The following is a 16,266-nucleotide window of genomic DNA, read 5'->3' as shown; positions in this document are numbered from 1 at the left end:
TTTTTCTTAAATATAGTATCTTTATCTGGCTTTGTTATCAGGGTAATGATAGCCTCATAAAATGATTTTGGAAATGTTCCCTCTTCTTCAGTTTTTTGGAAGTGTGAGAATTGGTGTTAATTAAATGTTTGGTGGACTTCAGTGAAGCCATCTGGCCCTGGTATTTTGTTTACTGGTCTTTTTTTTTTTATTTTAAAGATAAAAGGAGGGAAACATTAACAGACATACAACATTTTACAACATATCACAAGCACAATACAGACAATACAGAGTTACAAACAAAGTGGTAGGGAATTAACAATGGTGGTTGTATTACATATTGATATCTTCAAAGTGGCTTCTCATGAAAACAGATATAGACATGCAATACTGGTCAACCAAAGACTCATTGACAGTTTCTTTCAGCATAGAAATAGAAGACAGAAGAACAACCATGTTATCTATCCTGTATATACATGCATACAAAATTTCTCCTTCTTTCCCTTCTCTTTTCCCATATCCCAGAAGCCCTTTACTCTTCAGTGGTTTCCTATCATTTCACAGTGTTGTTTATTGGTCTTTGTTTGTCAGTCTTCTTACTAGTTATAGGTCTATTCAGGTTTTTTTATTTCTTTCTGATTCAGTCCTGGTGGTTGTATGCTTCAATGAAGTTACATATTTCTTCTAAGTAATCAATCCTTTAGTATATAGTTGTTTATAGTGGCCTCTTAAAATTTTTTTTATTTTTGTGGTTAGTTGTAATGTTTCTCCTTCCATTTTTTTTGTACCAGGAATTGAACTCAGGACCTTGCACTTGCCAGACAGGCACTGCACCACTGAATTATATCCTATCTCCTTCCATTTTTTGTTTTAGTTTTTTTTTTCTCTTTTTTTCTGAGTTATTCTAGGGAAAAAGCTAGTCAATTTTGTTGATCTTTAAAAAAACAAATTCTTAGTTTTGTTGATTTTTTTTCTTTTTCCCCCTGCTATTTCATTTGTTTCTGCTCTAATCTTAATTATTTTTCTGTTAACTTTGAGTTTAGTTTGTTCTTCTTTTTCTAATTACTTGAGGCATAAAAAGTTAGATTGTTGATTTGAGATCTTCCTGTTCTTTTTTTAAATGTAATTCTTTACCACTATAAACTTTCCACAGTACTGTTTTTGTCACATCTCGTACATTTTGATACATTGTTTTCATTTTCATTTATCTCAAAATATATTCTAACTTCCTTTGTGATTTCTTATTTGATCTGTTGCCATTTATCTTAGACTATTTGGATATCTCTTACAAAATACTAAAATATGATAAAAATACAAAATTTTAAACTTGATGACTTACAAATAACAGAGATTTATTTCTCACAATTTGAGGGCTGGGAGGCTGAATCCATGTGTGTGGAAGATTTGACATCTACTGAGGGCCCCTTTCCTGATTCATAGATGGTTATTTTTTGCTGTGTTCTCAGGTCAGAAAGGACAGAGGATTTCTCTGGGGTGTTTTTCATGAGGGCTAATCTCATTCATGAGGGCAAAACCTTCATGACCTACTCTTATAAAAGCTCCACCTCCTAATACTCTCACCTTTAGGGTTAGGATTTCAACATATAAATTTTGGATGGACATAAATATTTGATGCATTGCACAATTGTATTTAATTTTAGCCATTCTTATGGATATATAATGATATCTTATAGTTTTTAGCTTTCACTTCTCTGATAAGTAATGATACACATCTTTTTTCTGTTATTAGTAATCAGTATATTTACTTTCATAATGTAATATGTCAGTTCAAATTTTTGGCCCAAGTTTTAGTTTGTTTTCTTTTTCTATGTTGAGTTTGAAGAGTACTCTAAGGACAGATATATGTCCTTCATCAGGCATACATATTAAGAATGCTTTCTCTGTATAGTTTGCCTTTTCATTTTTCTTAATGTCATCTTTCAAAGAATGTAAGTATCTAATTTTTTTTGAAACAGAGTCTTACTGTGTAGTTCAGGCTGGCCTTGAGCTTACTATGTAGCCTAGGCTGGCCTCAAACTAATGGCAATCCTCCTGTCTCAGCCTCCCAAGTGCTGGGATTACAGGCGTATACCACCATGCCCAGTCCAAGTATCTAATTTTGATCAAGTCCACTTTAGCAAGTATTTCTTTTATACTTCATACTTTTGGGTTATGTCTAGGAAATCTTTGCCTACTCAGAAATTGTGAGTATTTTGTCTTAGATGTCTTATACTTTAAGCTTGTATGTCTGGTCAACTTTGCATTAATTTTTATACCTGATATAATTTAAGGACTGAGGTATCTCCCATATAGCTTCAATGGTTGAAAAAAAACTATCTTGTCTATCATTGAATTCAGTTCACCATTTTGATAAAAATGGGTTAACTTTCTGTACCTGAGTCTATTTCTGTATTCTTTATTCTGTTCCTTGATCTATACGTGTATTATTACATCAACATCACACTGTCTCTTTAGAGTAAGCCTTATGTCAAGTATTATGAATTCTTCAACTTTGTTCTTTTCAAAACTGTTTTGGGTATTGTAGGTTCTTTGCATTTACATACAACCTTCACAATTGTCACCATCTTGCCATGTTCTATAGAAAGATAGCTCAGATTTGGATTGAGATTACATTAATCTATAAATAAATTTGAGGATGACTGCCATCTTTAACAATACTGAATTTTCCAATCCATGAATATGGTATGTATGTTCTTTAGTCAAGTCTTCAGTAATTTTGCATCATTATGACATTCCAGTCCAATATTATCTACCTCTGCTAAATTTTTTAGTCCTAGTTCTTGCTACTCTTTCCCCCTGACTTCTTTTGCCATATAGGCTGAACTAATTATGGTTCCATGGACACATCATGCCATTTCATGCTTTTAGACTTGTATGGTTTACTTTACGTGGGATATTGCAATACATATTGCATTTTACAATTTACATATTGCACCTTCATGTGATTAGTAACATACCCCAGAGTCAGACAGTCTGGATTTGAATTCAGGTAAAGCTTTTAATGTAGTGTCTATCTCATAGTGCGTCTCAATAAATCTTGGCTTTTATGTTGATTATATTTACTGCATTGAATAGATTGTGAATATCTTGTGAACGGTGACTCTCTTTTTTTTTCAGTACTGGTTACTGAACTTAGAGCTTTCACACTGAATTACATTCTCAACCACCATCCCCCTTTTAAATTTTGAGACAGGGTCTTGATAATTCACTAAGTTGCTTAGGCTGGGATTGAACTTGTGATTCTCCTGTCATAACTGCCCAGAATTCTGGGATTACAGGTGTGTACCACTACCACTTTCTCAGTGACCATTTTATTTATTTATTTATTTCTTCATACCTAGTGCCTAATACAGTATTTGTATTTGCCATGTAGTAGGTGCTCTACAAATGCTTATTTTAAGAGTTTTTTAAAAAGTTTTTGAGATATACACTCAAGGATATTTTTCATAGTGTTCAAAATTCACACCACTAAGAACTATTCTGGTGGACTCTGAAATGTTATCATACAAGTGTGTTCTGTTTTACCAGGCAATTTGCAAGCAATTTAAAGGCAAATATAACGATGTGGTTGGTATTTTTTGTTTTAATCAATCCATTGTCTCCAGTGATTGATCTATTTCTAGTTTTTCTTCCTTTTCTCTCATTTTATATATTATTGTCGACTAAATCTTCATTCTTTATAAAGCTTCATAAAACTCTAAGTTATCAAGAGCCATGTAGAAAACTGCTATTGCTAACAAATAGAAGTTGTAACTGCTAATGAAAATTATGGGATTTCTGTGATAAGGAATTGCCTATTATAAATGTTAAGATTTCTGCATATTGTAGACCTTAATGTAATTAGCTGTGTCCTAGCAAGATTATATATTATTCAAAAGATAAAACTAATCTGAATATTAAGAATAAATTGGACCTACATTATACTTCTTATATTGTTACTATTTTATAATAATATTCTCTTTTTAATAGTGGATCATTATATAAGAAAAATATATTTACAAGATTATCACATACATCTAACATGTAATTCTTAACTATCTGTTTTAAGGAATTTTTAACTTCTTATTTTAAGGGAAAACTTGATAAAGCTATAGGGACACAATGGTGAAAGTAGATTACTTACACAGATGGACAGTCAAATTCTAACAGTAAAATATTAGAATACAGGCCAGCAGTTACCTGTTGCAACTATCAAACAACTTATGGTATTCTTTTATGTTACAGTGGTAATTTTTCCTTCTTGGAGATATCTCTGACCTTTGCAAGTTCTCTCAAGGGTTTAACATTAGCACACCAATTGAACAAATATTTGTTCAGTACTTAGTATTCATATTTTTTGTAAGGGAGTTAGAGTTAAGACACACACAAACACACAATGCACACACATACACATATATATGTATATATATACACACATATATATTATATATATGTATATATATATCTGTATCTATATAAAATCATGCTACTAGACCCAGTGGAATGGTTACAATTAAAAAAAAGATAATAACAAGCACTGGCAAGTGTGTGGGAAAATCAGAATCCTCAAACACTGCTCAGATTGTAAAATGGTGAAATTGCATTAGGAGACAGTTTGGCAGCTCCTCAAAATTTTAAATCGATATTACCATATGAGTAAGCAATTCTCCTCCTAAGGATAAACCTGAAGGAACTGAAAATGTGTATTCACACAAAAAGTTCTACAAGAATATTCACATAGGCATTTTTCTTAGTAGTACAGAAGTAGAACTAACCTCAAAACTATCAACTGGTGAATGAATAGATAAAATGAGATATTATTTATAACAATGGAATATTATTTGCCCCATAAAGATAAGTGAAGTAATCATGCATGTTATAATGTGCGTAAGCCTTGAAAACACATTTTCAAGGGTAGGACGAAATAGTGATTGCTAATGGATATAGAGTTTCTTTTGGGGATCATGAAAATGTTCTGGTACTGACTATGATGATGGACGTATACCTGAATATTCTAAAAATCATTGAATTATATCCATTAAAAAGGTAAATTTTTTTCACCATTTTGTATCTCAATAAAGTTGATATTTAAAATATCAGAGTGTTGGAGTTTACCTACTATATCTTTTTTTTTTTTTTTTTTGTGGTACCGGGAATTGAACTCATGACCTTGTACTTGCCAGGCAGGCACTGTGCTGCTGAGCTAAATCCCCAGCCCTGTTGGAGTTTACCTAAAAGGCTAGTGAAGAAGTGTAGTCTTAGGCTATCTTATTCATGAGTTATGTCCACTATTATATTTTAAGTTTTTTCAGGATAGGAGCCATGAATTTGTGCTTTCTTTTATTTCTAGGCCTAGAACTCTCTCTATATGTAGTAGTTCAGTAAGTGTTCAGTGAAGATGACTGTAAATTTATTGCATTACAAAAATCTGCATTTTTCTTTGGGGGAAAAATATTTTTTATTGTAATATAAATAGTAATTGTAAGATGGGTCTAAAAGGCTAATAGTTATTCTCTCTGCTCTGAAAAATATAGAAGGCTAATCAATATACTTGTGTAATGAAAGACATGAAAATTACATAGTTTTTTTGTAATTCATATTCTTTTCATAACTTGTATCAACTAATTTTTAAAGTACTATATGAAGTTTGCATTTTCTTTTAAATGTTCAAAACTGTTGAAACATTCTGAAATTCATTTTCACTTTCGCTTTTATTCACATTTTGCATCTCCCTGACTGGTGATCTTACAGGAGATAGAGAAAACATTTATTGAATCTGAATATGAGGTGTGCTTGAAAAATATGGCGAACGAGGCAGATGAAAACATATTGTAATGTCTTTCATGAGCTTGCTTTTCTGTTGGATGGCACTCGGCAGCAGCATTCACTGTAAACTGTATTCTTTAACATTCCTTCCAAAGTTCACAGTTGGAGCTGTCTAGATGTGAAATCAGTCAGAGTGAACTCCCATTAAGTGTATGCTTATCATTCTAGAGTGTCCTAGGAACTTTTCTGGAGACTCTTGGAGCACAGAAGAATGATTAAATAACTAAAGCTTTCCTTAGGTAAAAGAAGAGTGTTAAACTAATGAGACTTTTACATTAACCATGAAACAAAAGGAGTCATATTTGGATAAACATTGTGTATCATTTCAAGGGAAACATGAATTTAACTTCTATCAAATGCAGTCATAAAGGAGTAACATATGAGCTCTTCCTTGAAGATGTCTTCTCTTCTTTTTTATGTCTTACACAGGGAATATTCATTTAAAAATAGTTTCTTAAGTAATCACACTTCTGATCCCCAATTTACTTTTGAACACACTTCAGACTGGGTTTGAGATTTCATAATTCAAAAATTTCTTTTTCTTTTCTTCTGTATAAGGACAAAGAGAAAAAAACCTAACCAAAGTAAACTGTGTTTACTATATTCATGGGTGTCTAAAAAGTTCCTAGCTAGGATCCTGACTATTACTTGCCATAGGATAGGATTGCACTGTATTGAGATTAATTTGCTGTTTCATTAGAGGGAGATGGGTTCCTGGTTACCACCATAGTTTTCTTGCTTCCACCATCACTCCTCATATATTTTGGCTTTTTGACTGAAGGCTCAAGTCAATATTCTGTCTACTACAACCACCTTAAAATGGAATTTTAATCTATCTTTTATAGAAATCTTGGCTATTCTGTCATTGGAAATTTATTTCTTTATGATCTCTAGCCTCACTCTCATGATATGCAGCCTCCATTCTCTCTTATCTTTCTTGGCTAATTAATTGATCCACCTTCAACATTTTGTTAATTTATTAAAAAATTTGGTTCAGTAACATCTAAATTATGTGAATTCAGATTCTAAAAGTAAAATATTCAACTTATACAGAGTTACTATCCATAGTGCTTTTTTTGCCCAGTTTTTTCTTCTAGGTGACTATTCTTATGTTTATTTCCTATTTCTTCCCAGAATAAAGCATTTTTTTCAAACATTATGGCTAATTCTTTTTGCATTATAGTATTATTGGTTTTTAAGTTTTGGCAATTATCTATCGACTTTTAGCTATGAAAGATGAATATTTAACTCTTGTTCACATCCTTTGTCTGTAACATCTACATAACTGTTTCTCATCCCCTAGCCTCCTACTGTAATTGTATTGTGATTTGGGGTCAATGAGTGCTTCTTCGTTGTGGCTATACACTGGAGTGCTGGGGAAACTTGAATGAACAAATGGAGATGTCAGAAGCTCACCCTCAGGTTCTCCTTTTTGTGTTTTGGTGAGGATGCTGAGTATCTGTGCTTTTAAAAAAGTTTTCTTCTTGCTTTTAATGTGCAGCCAGTTTTGAGAATCATTGAGTTATATGAGTATTTATTATGACTGTAATAATGCTTTTTATGGCATTGTTAGGTAGTATGCCATTACTTTTCCTTTCTTGTGTGTATTTTTCCCTAATGTTAAGAAATACTTTTTAAAAAATTTGCTTCATATTCTCTCTACCTTTTTATGGATTCAATAAAATATTAAAGTTCTACTCTGTTAGGGATATAGCAGTGAATAGATACATTTATTCTCCCAAAGTCTATATTATAAAAAGGAAGGTATACAAAAACAAGTAAAATGCATGCTATATTAGATAAATTCTGTGGAGAACAGTAAAGCAAGGAAAGGAGACAAAGGGTATTGGCTATAGGGTAGCATTACAATTTCAAACAGGGTCTTATTGAGAAGATGATATTTCAATAAAAACTTTAAGGCTTGAGAGAGAGAGATTATTCTGGTTTAAATATGAGTGTTCCCCCAAAGACTCTTGTATTGAGGGATTGATCCTCAATGCAATAATATTCTGACATTAGGGGCCTAGAGAGGTGACTGGATCACAAGGACACTAACTTCATCTTTGGACTAATTCATCCATGAGTTTGTGGCTGAATGGGCTCTTAGAAGGTGAAGGTCATTTGGAGGAAGTAGGTAACTGGGATATGTCTTTGAAGGGTATATCCTGTTTCCCCTCTCTTCCTGTCCCTCTTCTTCTCCCTAGTTCTGAATAATTTGAAAGGCTTTGCTCTGTCCACAGAACAGCATGACCTCTGGTGAAGAGCTGGCTGTTCATCTTAGTTGGCTTTGCTCTATACATATTTCTACTGTCATTTGGTTATTTTTTAACATAGAAAGGCATTGGAAACTGCACATGCAAAGTTGATTAGTTGTAATTCTCATATGATTTGAGGAATCCCCTCCCCCTACCTTGGCAGTCTGCAAATAGTTAAACTTGATGAAATACTAATGAAGAATTACAGAGTTATTTGTTTGACTTTGCCACTTGGGACACTTGGCAAATGAGACAATTCATCTCAGTGTGCAGCTAGTCTCATTTCTTAAAGAAAATTAATTAATGCAGTTTGTCTTCCTCCCATATCTCTGATTATAGCCCTTTTATTATACCTTCACTTTCTTGCTTTTCTTTCCTGGAAATACGTGTTTTTTAAACCTTCCTTGTTTCTTTCAACCTGATAAGTAAAACAATTTTTCTCAGTGTATTTGTAATTTTGGTACACTTTAGAGAAGACAAAGACATTGTATAGTCATCCCATAGGAAGAAAATTCCATACTAAAGAATTTTGCAAGCATCAATGCCTCTTTTAAAGTGATTTAATCAATTTTCTTTTATCATTGTCTTTATTACTCCTTGTCTTCTTTTTGGTGAGATAAGTTAGTATTGTGTATATCTTACCACAACAGCTCATTGCTTAAATTTGTCAGCACCATAATTTTGCTCTTAATACCTTTACATTTTTCATAATAATACCTATGATTTTGGAGGCATATTTTAGTGGTTTTGAAGAACAAGGAGCTGTTTTCTATAATTTTAACAATTACAACCAGAAATGCAGTTTCCTTTTAGGAAATGGCTTAAGCAGTTTGTTTCTTAGACTCTTTGAATACATTTTTCTCTATCTTCACAGTGTGGACTTCTCATTTTAAAGGTAGAATGAATGTGTGCTCATTTTCTTTCTTTTGATATTCATCTGAAAAAGTGGGATTTCAGAAAATCGAGCTTTTAAATCACTTTTAACATTTTTTTCCACCCCACAGACCCAGCAAGGAATCAGCTTGAGAAGAATAAGATTGTTATCAATCATCTCCCATACGGACGTTGTATAAAATTTTTTTAATCATTCTGGCAAGAACTTGGAAAATTGGCATGAATATATTTAAAGCCAATTGAATGAGAAAAGGTCTGGGAGAGAAAGGATGAAAGTGAAGTTAATTAGGAATTATGCAAGTACCTCATGTTAAGATAGCAGTTTGTATATTTATATTAAAATTAAATAAAAGCGATATAAAATCACTTTTATAAGTTATTTCAGTTTCCAAGTCACTATATATATATATATATATATATATAATGATCTCCTATAACTAAAATGAAAACATAGTGACATAGCTTGATGAAATTGTAATATGAATTTACTGATAAAACTAGTGGAAGGATTTTATTTTTCATAAGATTTTGTGGTCTCTTCTAATTTTCTCATCACTTTAGGTTTTAGAATTATCAGTTACTTTATTCACTCACAACCTTTAAAAAATGTTGGCTGTGTGTACATTACAGGATATTATTCTATTGTCTGTGATAGTTGATATTTGGCACTTGCAGGGATGGTAAGTAACCTTTAAAATGAAATAACCCTGTCATAATATCATGGCAGAAAACTGACAAGATGGTAAAAATATACTGGACTTTGAGGGCCATTCTTCAGGGAGCAGTTTACAGATATTTTTATTAGGGAGATTTACAGATGCTGTGCTATTCGGTGTACTTAGTGTCAAGCTGAGGAGACAGATCAGACATATAAATCATGTTTGAGGATTCTAGCGATAACCCTGAAGAGTCTTTGGATGTCAGAGAGTAGTTATGAGGTTAGTTGGCTATTGTTTTCACATTTTTTTTACTTCTTTTATATTTTTATTGAATTAATTCAATGTAAATCTAAGGTTTTGTCATTCTGGGTTCATTGGAGGTTGGAGTTATGGAGGGTTTTCTTTGCAGGCCCTACTGTATTATGAGTTTAGTATCAAGAGAGATCCTTGGTAGAAGACCTGGGAGCATAGAAAGAGAATAATTATGGAGGTAGATTTAGGACATGAGTGTAGGGAAAGTATTTGAGATCATACACCTCTGAGGCTTCCAGGGAGGGCTCAGAGGAGTTCCAAATATTAAAAATGATAGATCACAGGGTTTACTTGTTTGTACAACTAAGTTTGACACTTTGAAATGATGAAGTCTTAAAGCTTATATAAAATTTGAGGAGAGATGGGTAATGAGTGATGAATAACAGCTTTTGAAGAGCAAGGATGAAAGGCTATTGTTTATCAGTCTTTATTGTATACCATTGTCCCATGGTATTCCTAAGGGATTGGTTCCAGGACACCCTTTGGATACCAAATCTAAAGATGCTCAAGTTCCTTATGTAAAATGATGTAGTATTTGCATATGTCTTATAGTATACCCAGCCAGACATGTCAGCACCTGCCTGTATTCCCAGCACTCTGGAAGGGTGAGACAGGAAGATCTCAAGTTTGAGCCCAGCCTGGGTGACTTAGGGACTTATCAAGCCACCCTGTATCCAAAACATACAAACAAACAACAATTACCTCCAAAAACAAAACAAAAACAAAGAGGACTGAAGATGTAGCCTAATGCAAAAAACATGGGTACAATCTCCTGTATATTTTAATCATCTCCAGTTTACTTGCAATACTTACAATATAATATAAATGGTGTGTAAATAATTGTTACACTGTATTATTTAGGGAATGATGACAAGAAAAAAGTCTGTGCCTGTTCAATACAGATGCAGTTTCTCCCCCAATTATCTTCAGTCGGTGGTTGGTTGAATCCATAGATGCAAAACACACAGATACAGACTGCTGATGGTATTGTGAAAAAAACATAACCCTATCATGTAGTCATCAATTCTGTTGTGAATTAGTATATCACCTCTGCACCCAAGTGGAGAGGTTAAGGCAACCAATACAGTTTGGAAGTCATAAGCATATAGATGATCAGACTGTATGAAATCATCTGGGGAAAAAACATTGGTGGAGAATTTGTGAAGATTCACTATACTTCTACAATGGGGAATTTTGTCCTGAAAGATATATTGCCTGTAATTAAGTAGTTAGTAGTGATAATTTTTAATTGACTTGGAAGATAAAACAGTGGCAACTCTTAGATGAAGAAATGAGATAGTTAATTTTGATTTAGCCAGGGATTTGGGATATTTTTCTTATATTCTAGGTTTATTTATATAAGTAAAATATTATGCACTTCAGTGAAGAAAAATATCTTTAGTCATACTGTTAAGATCATTCAGTATAATAGTGGACTTTGAATCATTCAGTCTTGTCTGGGTTAGAATCCCACTCTTGTGGTGTACCTAGCGATGCATGCCTGTGTGATGTCTAACACTTTATTTTACCTAAGTCTTGGTGCCTGCATGATCTCTAACACTTTATCCTATCTCTCTAAATCTTGGTTTCTCATGTGTAAAGTTGGAATGCTTACACATATAAGGTATATATATTTCCATTGTGTATCACATACATACATATTACATATATATATATTTTGCCTAACTGTACCATCCATGTATGAGGCACTCAAAAGATAGCTTTATGATATTTCATGCTGAGCTTAAAAGTCTGTGTACAACTACCCTTCAAAATAGATCATGCATAATCCAGATGGTGATCCTTGGTTTGGAGTGTAAACTTCTGACTTAACTTCTGCTGTTTAAACTGCAGCTATTTTCTAGAGCAGGATTATGAATAGCCATATCTTCACTAAACTAAATTGGCTCCAAGACGAGCAAAGTATTCTGTTTTTGCAGCTATATTTGGTTCCTTTTAGCCACTCTTTGAGCTTCCAAATGTACTACTCAAAATGTGCATTTAAACTTTAGATGGGAAGGACCTTAGGTATCATCACACACACTCCATCTTCCCACCCCAAGCCTCCCACCCCCAGATTCTGAGAATTGGGATCCAGAAGAGGTAACTGACTTGCCCAGAGTTGAAAAGCAGGAACTGTGATTGGGTTCCCTAACCCATAGCCAAGTATATTTGTTTCACGTTTGGGGCTTCATACTTTACCTGAGCTATTCATGATTTGCTAATTTTATTCTTTAAGGAAGTTGATGGTTTGTGCTTATAGAGCCCTGACATTCTATGACATTTTATTTGATGGTTACCTCTAACTGTAATCATATTAGAGATGTAGGTTTGTTGCCATAGGGCATATTGGTGATCAGCACATTTCACCAGATGGGTTTTATTTTATATTGTTCAAAATAAACAGCAAGAATCTTTATATAAAGTTACCAGAGTAAATTAACATTCAGAAAAAAGTACAGAGGGAAGATTATTGAAGCCCAAAAGATGAAAGTGCTTTGGAAAAAATGTTATATAAGAAATAATGTTTCATTTAAAAAATGTTTCACTGATTTTTGACATATCTAAAAGGATTTAACAATCTTATTTTATACTGCTTGCATATCAGGGAGGCCTTTCCCAAACCACACCTATGTGAAGTCATATATATATATATATTTTCAAATGATTTACTAATTTATTATTTTTCTCTTTAGAATGTAGACTTCATGATAGAAGGGACTTTATCTGGCACACGACTGGTACTCAGAAATGCTTATTTAACTGTTGAAAGTAGTTCCTCAAAAATTAAACATACAAACTGGGATGAGGGAAAGGAGAAAAGAAAAAAAGAAGGAAGGGAAATATATACATATATGTATATATATATATATAGCATACACACACATACACACACAAGATAGCTAAGATAACTGTACTATTAACTTCTCTTGGTTTATTGAAAGGAACAGTTAATGTTTAATTTTTTGACCAATTTTACGTGCTTATATCTGGTAATCCGAGCAACTACTTTGAAGACAACAGTATGCAATATAACAACCATTGTTGAATTCCTATCATCTTGTTTTTTGAAGTTCTGTATAATTGCTAATGTTTTTTATTATTTTTTATTCTCTTTAAAATAAAAAATATTAAAAAATAAATTAGTTATAAAAATTTTTTAAAAATTAAATATACAATTGTCATATTATTCCACAATTTTACTTCTAGGTATGTACTCAGAAGAACTGAAAACAGGCAATCTGACAAATACATGTGCACACACATTTGTAGCAGCACAATTTACAATAGCTAATAGGTAGAAAGAACCCAAGTATTTATCTGTTGATGAATAGATAAACAAATTGTGACATAAAATACATTGAAATATTCTTCAATCATAAAAAGGAATAAAATTTTTATACATACTGCAACGTAGGTGGACCTCAAAAATAGTATGCTAAGTGGAAGACATAAGATGGGAAGGTCATACATTGTCTGATTCCACTTATATGTAATGTTCAGAATAGATAAATCCATAGGGACAGCATGTGGATTGATGGCTTCCAGAAGCTATTGGGGAGGAGAGAGTGGGCAGAAACTGCCTTTACTTTGGAATAACAGAAGTAGTTTTGAACTAGATAGAGGTGGTGGTTGTACAACATGGTGCATGTACCAATTGCTGCTGGATTGTTTACAGTGGTTACTTTTATATTATTTTTACTTCAAATTATTTTTTAAATGCATGATGAATGAATGAATGAATCTGTTTGTTTTGAGTGCCTTGTGTGGGTAGGTAATTATGTGTAAAACTTCCAATTACTAGCTCAGCTATCTGAGAAAAATGGAGGAATGAGACTAAAATATCTCTACTGCTGTTTGGTAGATATGGGAGAAGGAAAGTACTTGACTGACGAGGAACACACTTAGAAATAGTTCTTAAAATCTGATGTAGCATGAGGGACTGAGCAGAGTAAGATTGCTGATGCATATGATGGCCGTGTGTATGTGACGTTCACTTGTCAAATTCAGAAATGCTAATGCTTTGGCTCTTTCCTTCCCATGGGACTGCTTGCCGCTGTGACAGAGCTCATTTTACCTACTCTTTCTTACTTTGTCCTTATTGTGGATCCTACATCATAGCTGAAATCCTTCCAGCTTAGGGGTGCAGTGGAAGAATTGCAGCTCCAAACCAACCTATAATTGGCTAGAAGTATCTCTGTCAAGTGACATGATCTTCCTTCCTAGGGGAATGCAGGAACAGAAATTATTCCAAGTTCTATCTTAGCACTCGAATCCATTCATTTTACCTATGAACTTGCCCTTTCTTCAAAATGAAACAAATTTCCTAATGTCATCTTTTTACGTAATTTCACTTGATAACTTTGTTGCATTCCATAATGATTACCACATGCTGATTTTCTGCATTTTTCTAATCAGAATCTAGATAAATTAGATTATTGTAAATTATAATGAAGTGTCTAGACTTGATATTTTCACTACTGAACTTTAGCCTTTAATGTATGTTCTACAAAGGCCACCAAGTGATTGTTTATAAAAATAAACTTTAAAAACTTACCCTTGTTCTCTTTTCAATTTATATTCCCATGTATTTAATTATTAGTAATGGTTTCTCTTTTAAAGGCATCTCTGAAAATGAGGAAATACCTAAGCAGTAAGCTTAGGCTTGTTTCAAATGTAGGTCTGTAACTTTTTCTATGGAAATTAATAATGAACAACTAAAATTTCTGTGGTATGTCACCTGTCATATTAGTGACTAGAATAAAAGTTAAACATTTTATTTTTTAAAAAGTACTGTTTTGCCGGCATGGTGGCACATGCCTGTAATCCCAGCACTCAGGAAGCTGCGGCAGGAGGATTGTTGCAAGTTCGAGGCCAGCCTGGGCTACATAATGAGCTCAAGGCCAGTTTTAACTGAATACTGAGACCCTGTCTCAAAAAGACAAAAAAAAAGAGTACTGTCTTAATGTAGCTAGATTTTTATGTTGAGTAAATTGTGTGATGTAATGCAGTGCATAACAAAGAAACAGAATAACAGAATAGCATGATAGTCAAGGTTACTGAGTTTTGGAATCAGACCTAATCTTGCATCCCATCTGTACTATTTGCTGGCTATCTGACCTTGGAAAATTCATTTAATATCTATTCACCCATTTATAAAATGAGAATGAGTAACTTCTCTCTCTAAAAATAGGGCCTCATGTGCAGCCAGAGGTGATAATTATTTTAAACTTAATGATTTTGAAAATTTACAAGATATCTTTTTTTTCTCTCTCTCTTTTTCAGCTGTGAACACTTGACTGTATTGGATTGTTTGCGTCCCTAACTGTTCTCACTGTTGTCTCACTTGATAAAAAACAGTCTTAGGAAACATTAGTGTTCTAATAACGTGCCTTGTCCTTTTCTAGCTTTGGAACCTCAGCTATTGACTTAGTTTTTATGTATGTATGCAAATGAAACATTGAAGAACTGGAGAGGGGATGTAAATAAAACATTGGTTTACCAATCATCAGATTGTTAGTGCACTAGAGAAATGTGCCAGACTGCTTTTGACAGAACCAGAATGGAAATCTTTTCAAACAGCATGCCAAATACTAATTAATTTTCTGAACACTTCAAGATTCCTACTGAGCTTATATTCTTGAGTCTTTCTGTAGAGAGATTAGTGCCAGAAAGTTGATGGTGAGGGCACAAGTGTAAAATTTTAGTTTTATGACAAAATAGTACACAGCCTGAGGATCTATGTATAGCTTAGTTACATGAGAAACAAGTGCCTGAAAAACAAGAGAAGGAGAAAATTGTTGGGTATGTTTGCAAAAATCTTCCCAAGTCTCATTACACAAATGCTTTTAGAATGAATGCTGGTAGCAGCACTCTTGTTTCTCATATGTAGCCATTGTGAGATTGCTGTGGTAATCATTGTGACTGACAGTTCACATCTGGAGACTTGTAAAATCTGCATATTGATAACCCCCATTTGGCTTTGCCTCATCTTCTGTGATAAGAGCTTGCTGCTTGTCTTTTTCTCTCCCTCAGGAAGGAAATTCTCGGTGTTATGGGTAAAAATGGTATTGTCTTACAGTTTTATTTTTATTTCTTACGTTATTCAATATGCATTTAAAATTATGAATGAGTTCTATTTTATTTTATTTATTTTATTTTTTATTTTAAAAATAAAAGGAGGAAAACATTAACAGACAGACAACTTTTTACAACATAGCAAAAGAACAGTACAGACAATACAGAGTTACAAACAAAGTGGTAGGGAATTAACAATGGTTGTTGTATTACATATTGCTATCTTCAAAGTGGCTTCTCATGAAAACAGATATAGAAATGCA

General features: G+C 33.1%; 1 protein-coding gene across 1 annotated transcript in view; it reads left to right on the top strand.

The window, feature by feature from the left end:
* The window catches only part of Ttc28 (tetratricopeptide repeat domain 28), a 641,970-nt gene that overhangs the window by 167,790 nt on the left and 457,914 nt on the right, over window positions 1-16,266 (top strand). The window lies entirely within an intron of this gene.

The sequence above is a fragment of the Chinchilla lanigera genome, unplaced genomic scaffold (assembly GCF_000276665.1).
Source record: "Chinchilla lanigera isolate Chin_1 unplaced genomic scaffold, ChiLan1.0 scaffold00054, whole genome shotgun sequence".
Taxonomy (NCBI): Eukaryota; Metazoa; Chordata; class Mammalia; order Rodentia; family Chinchillidae; genus Chinchilla; species Chinchilla lanigera.
This window is presented reverse-complemented; position numbering and strand designations above follow the sequence as displayed.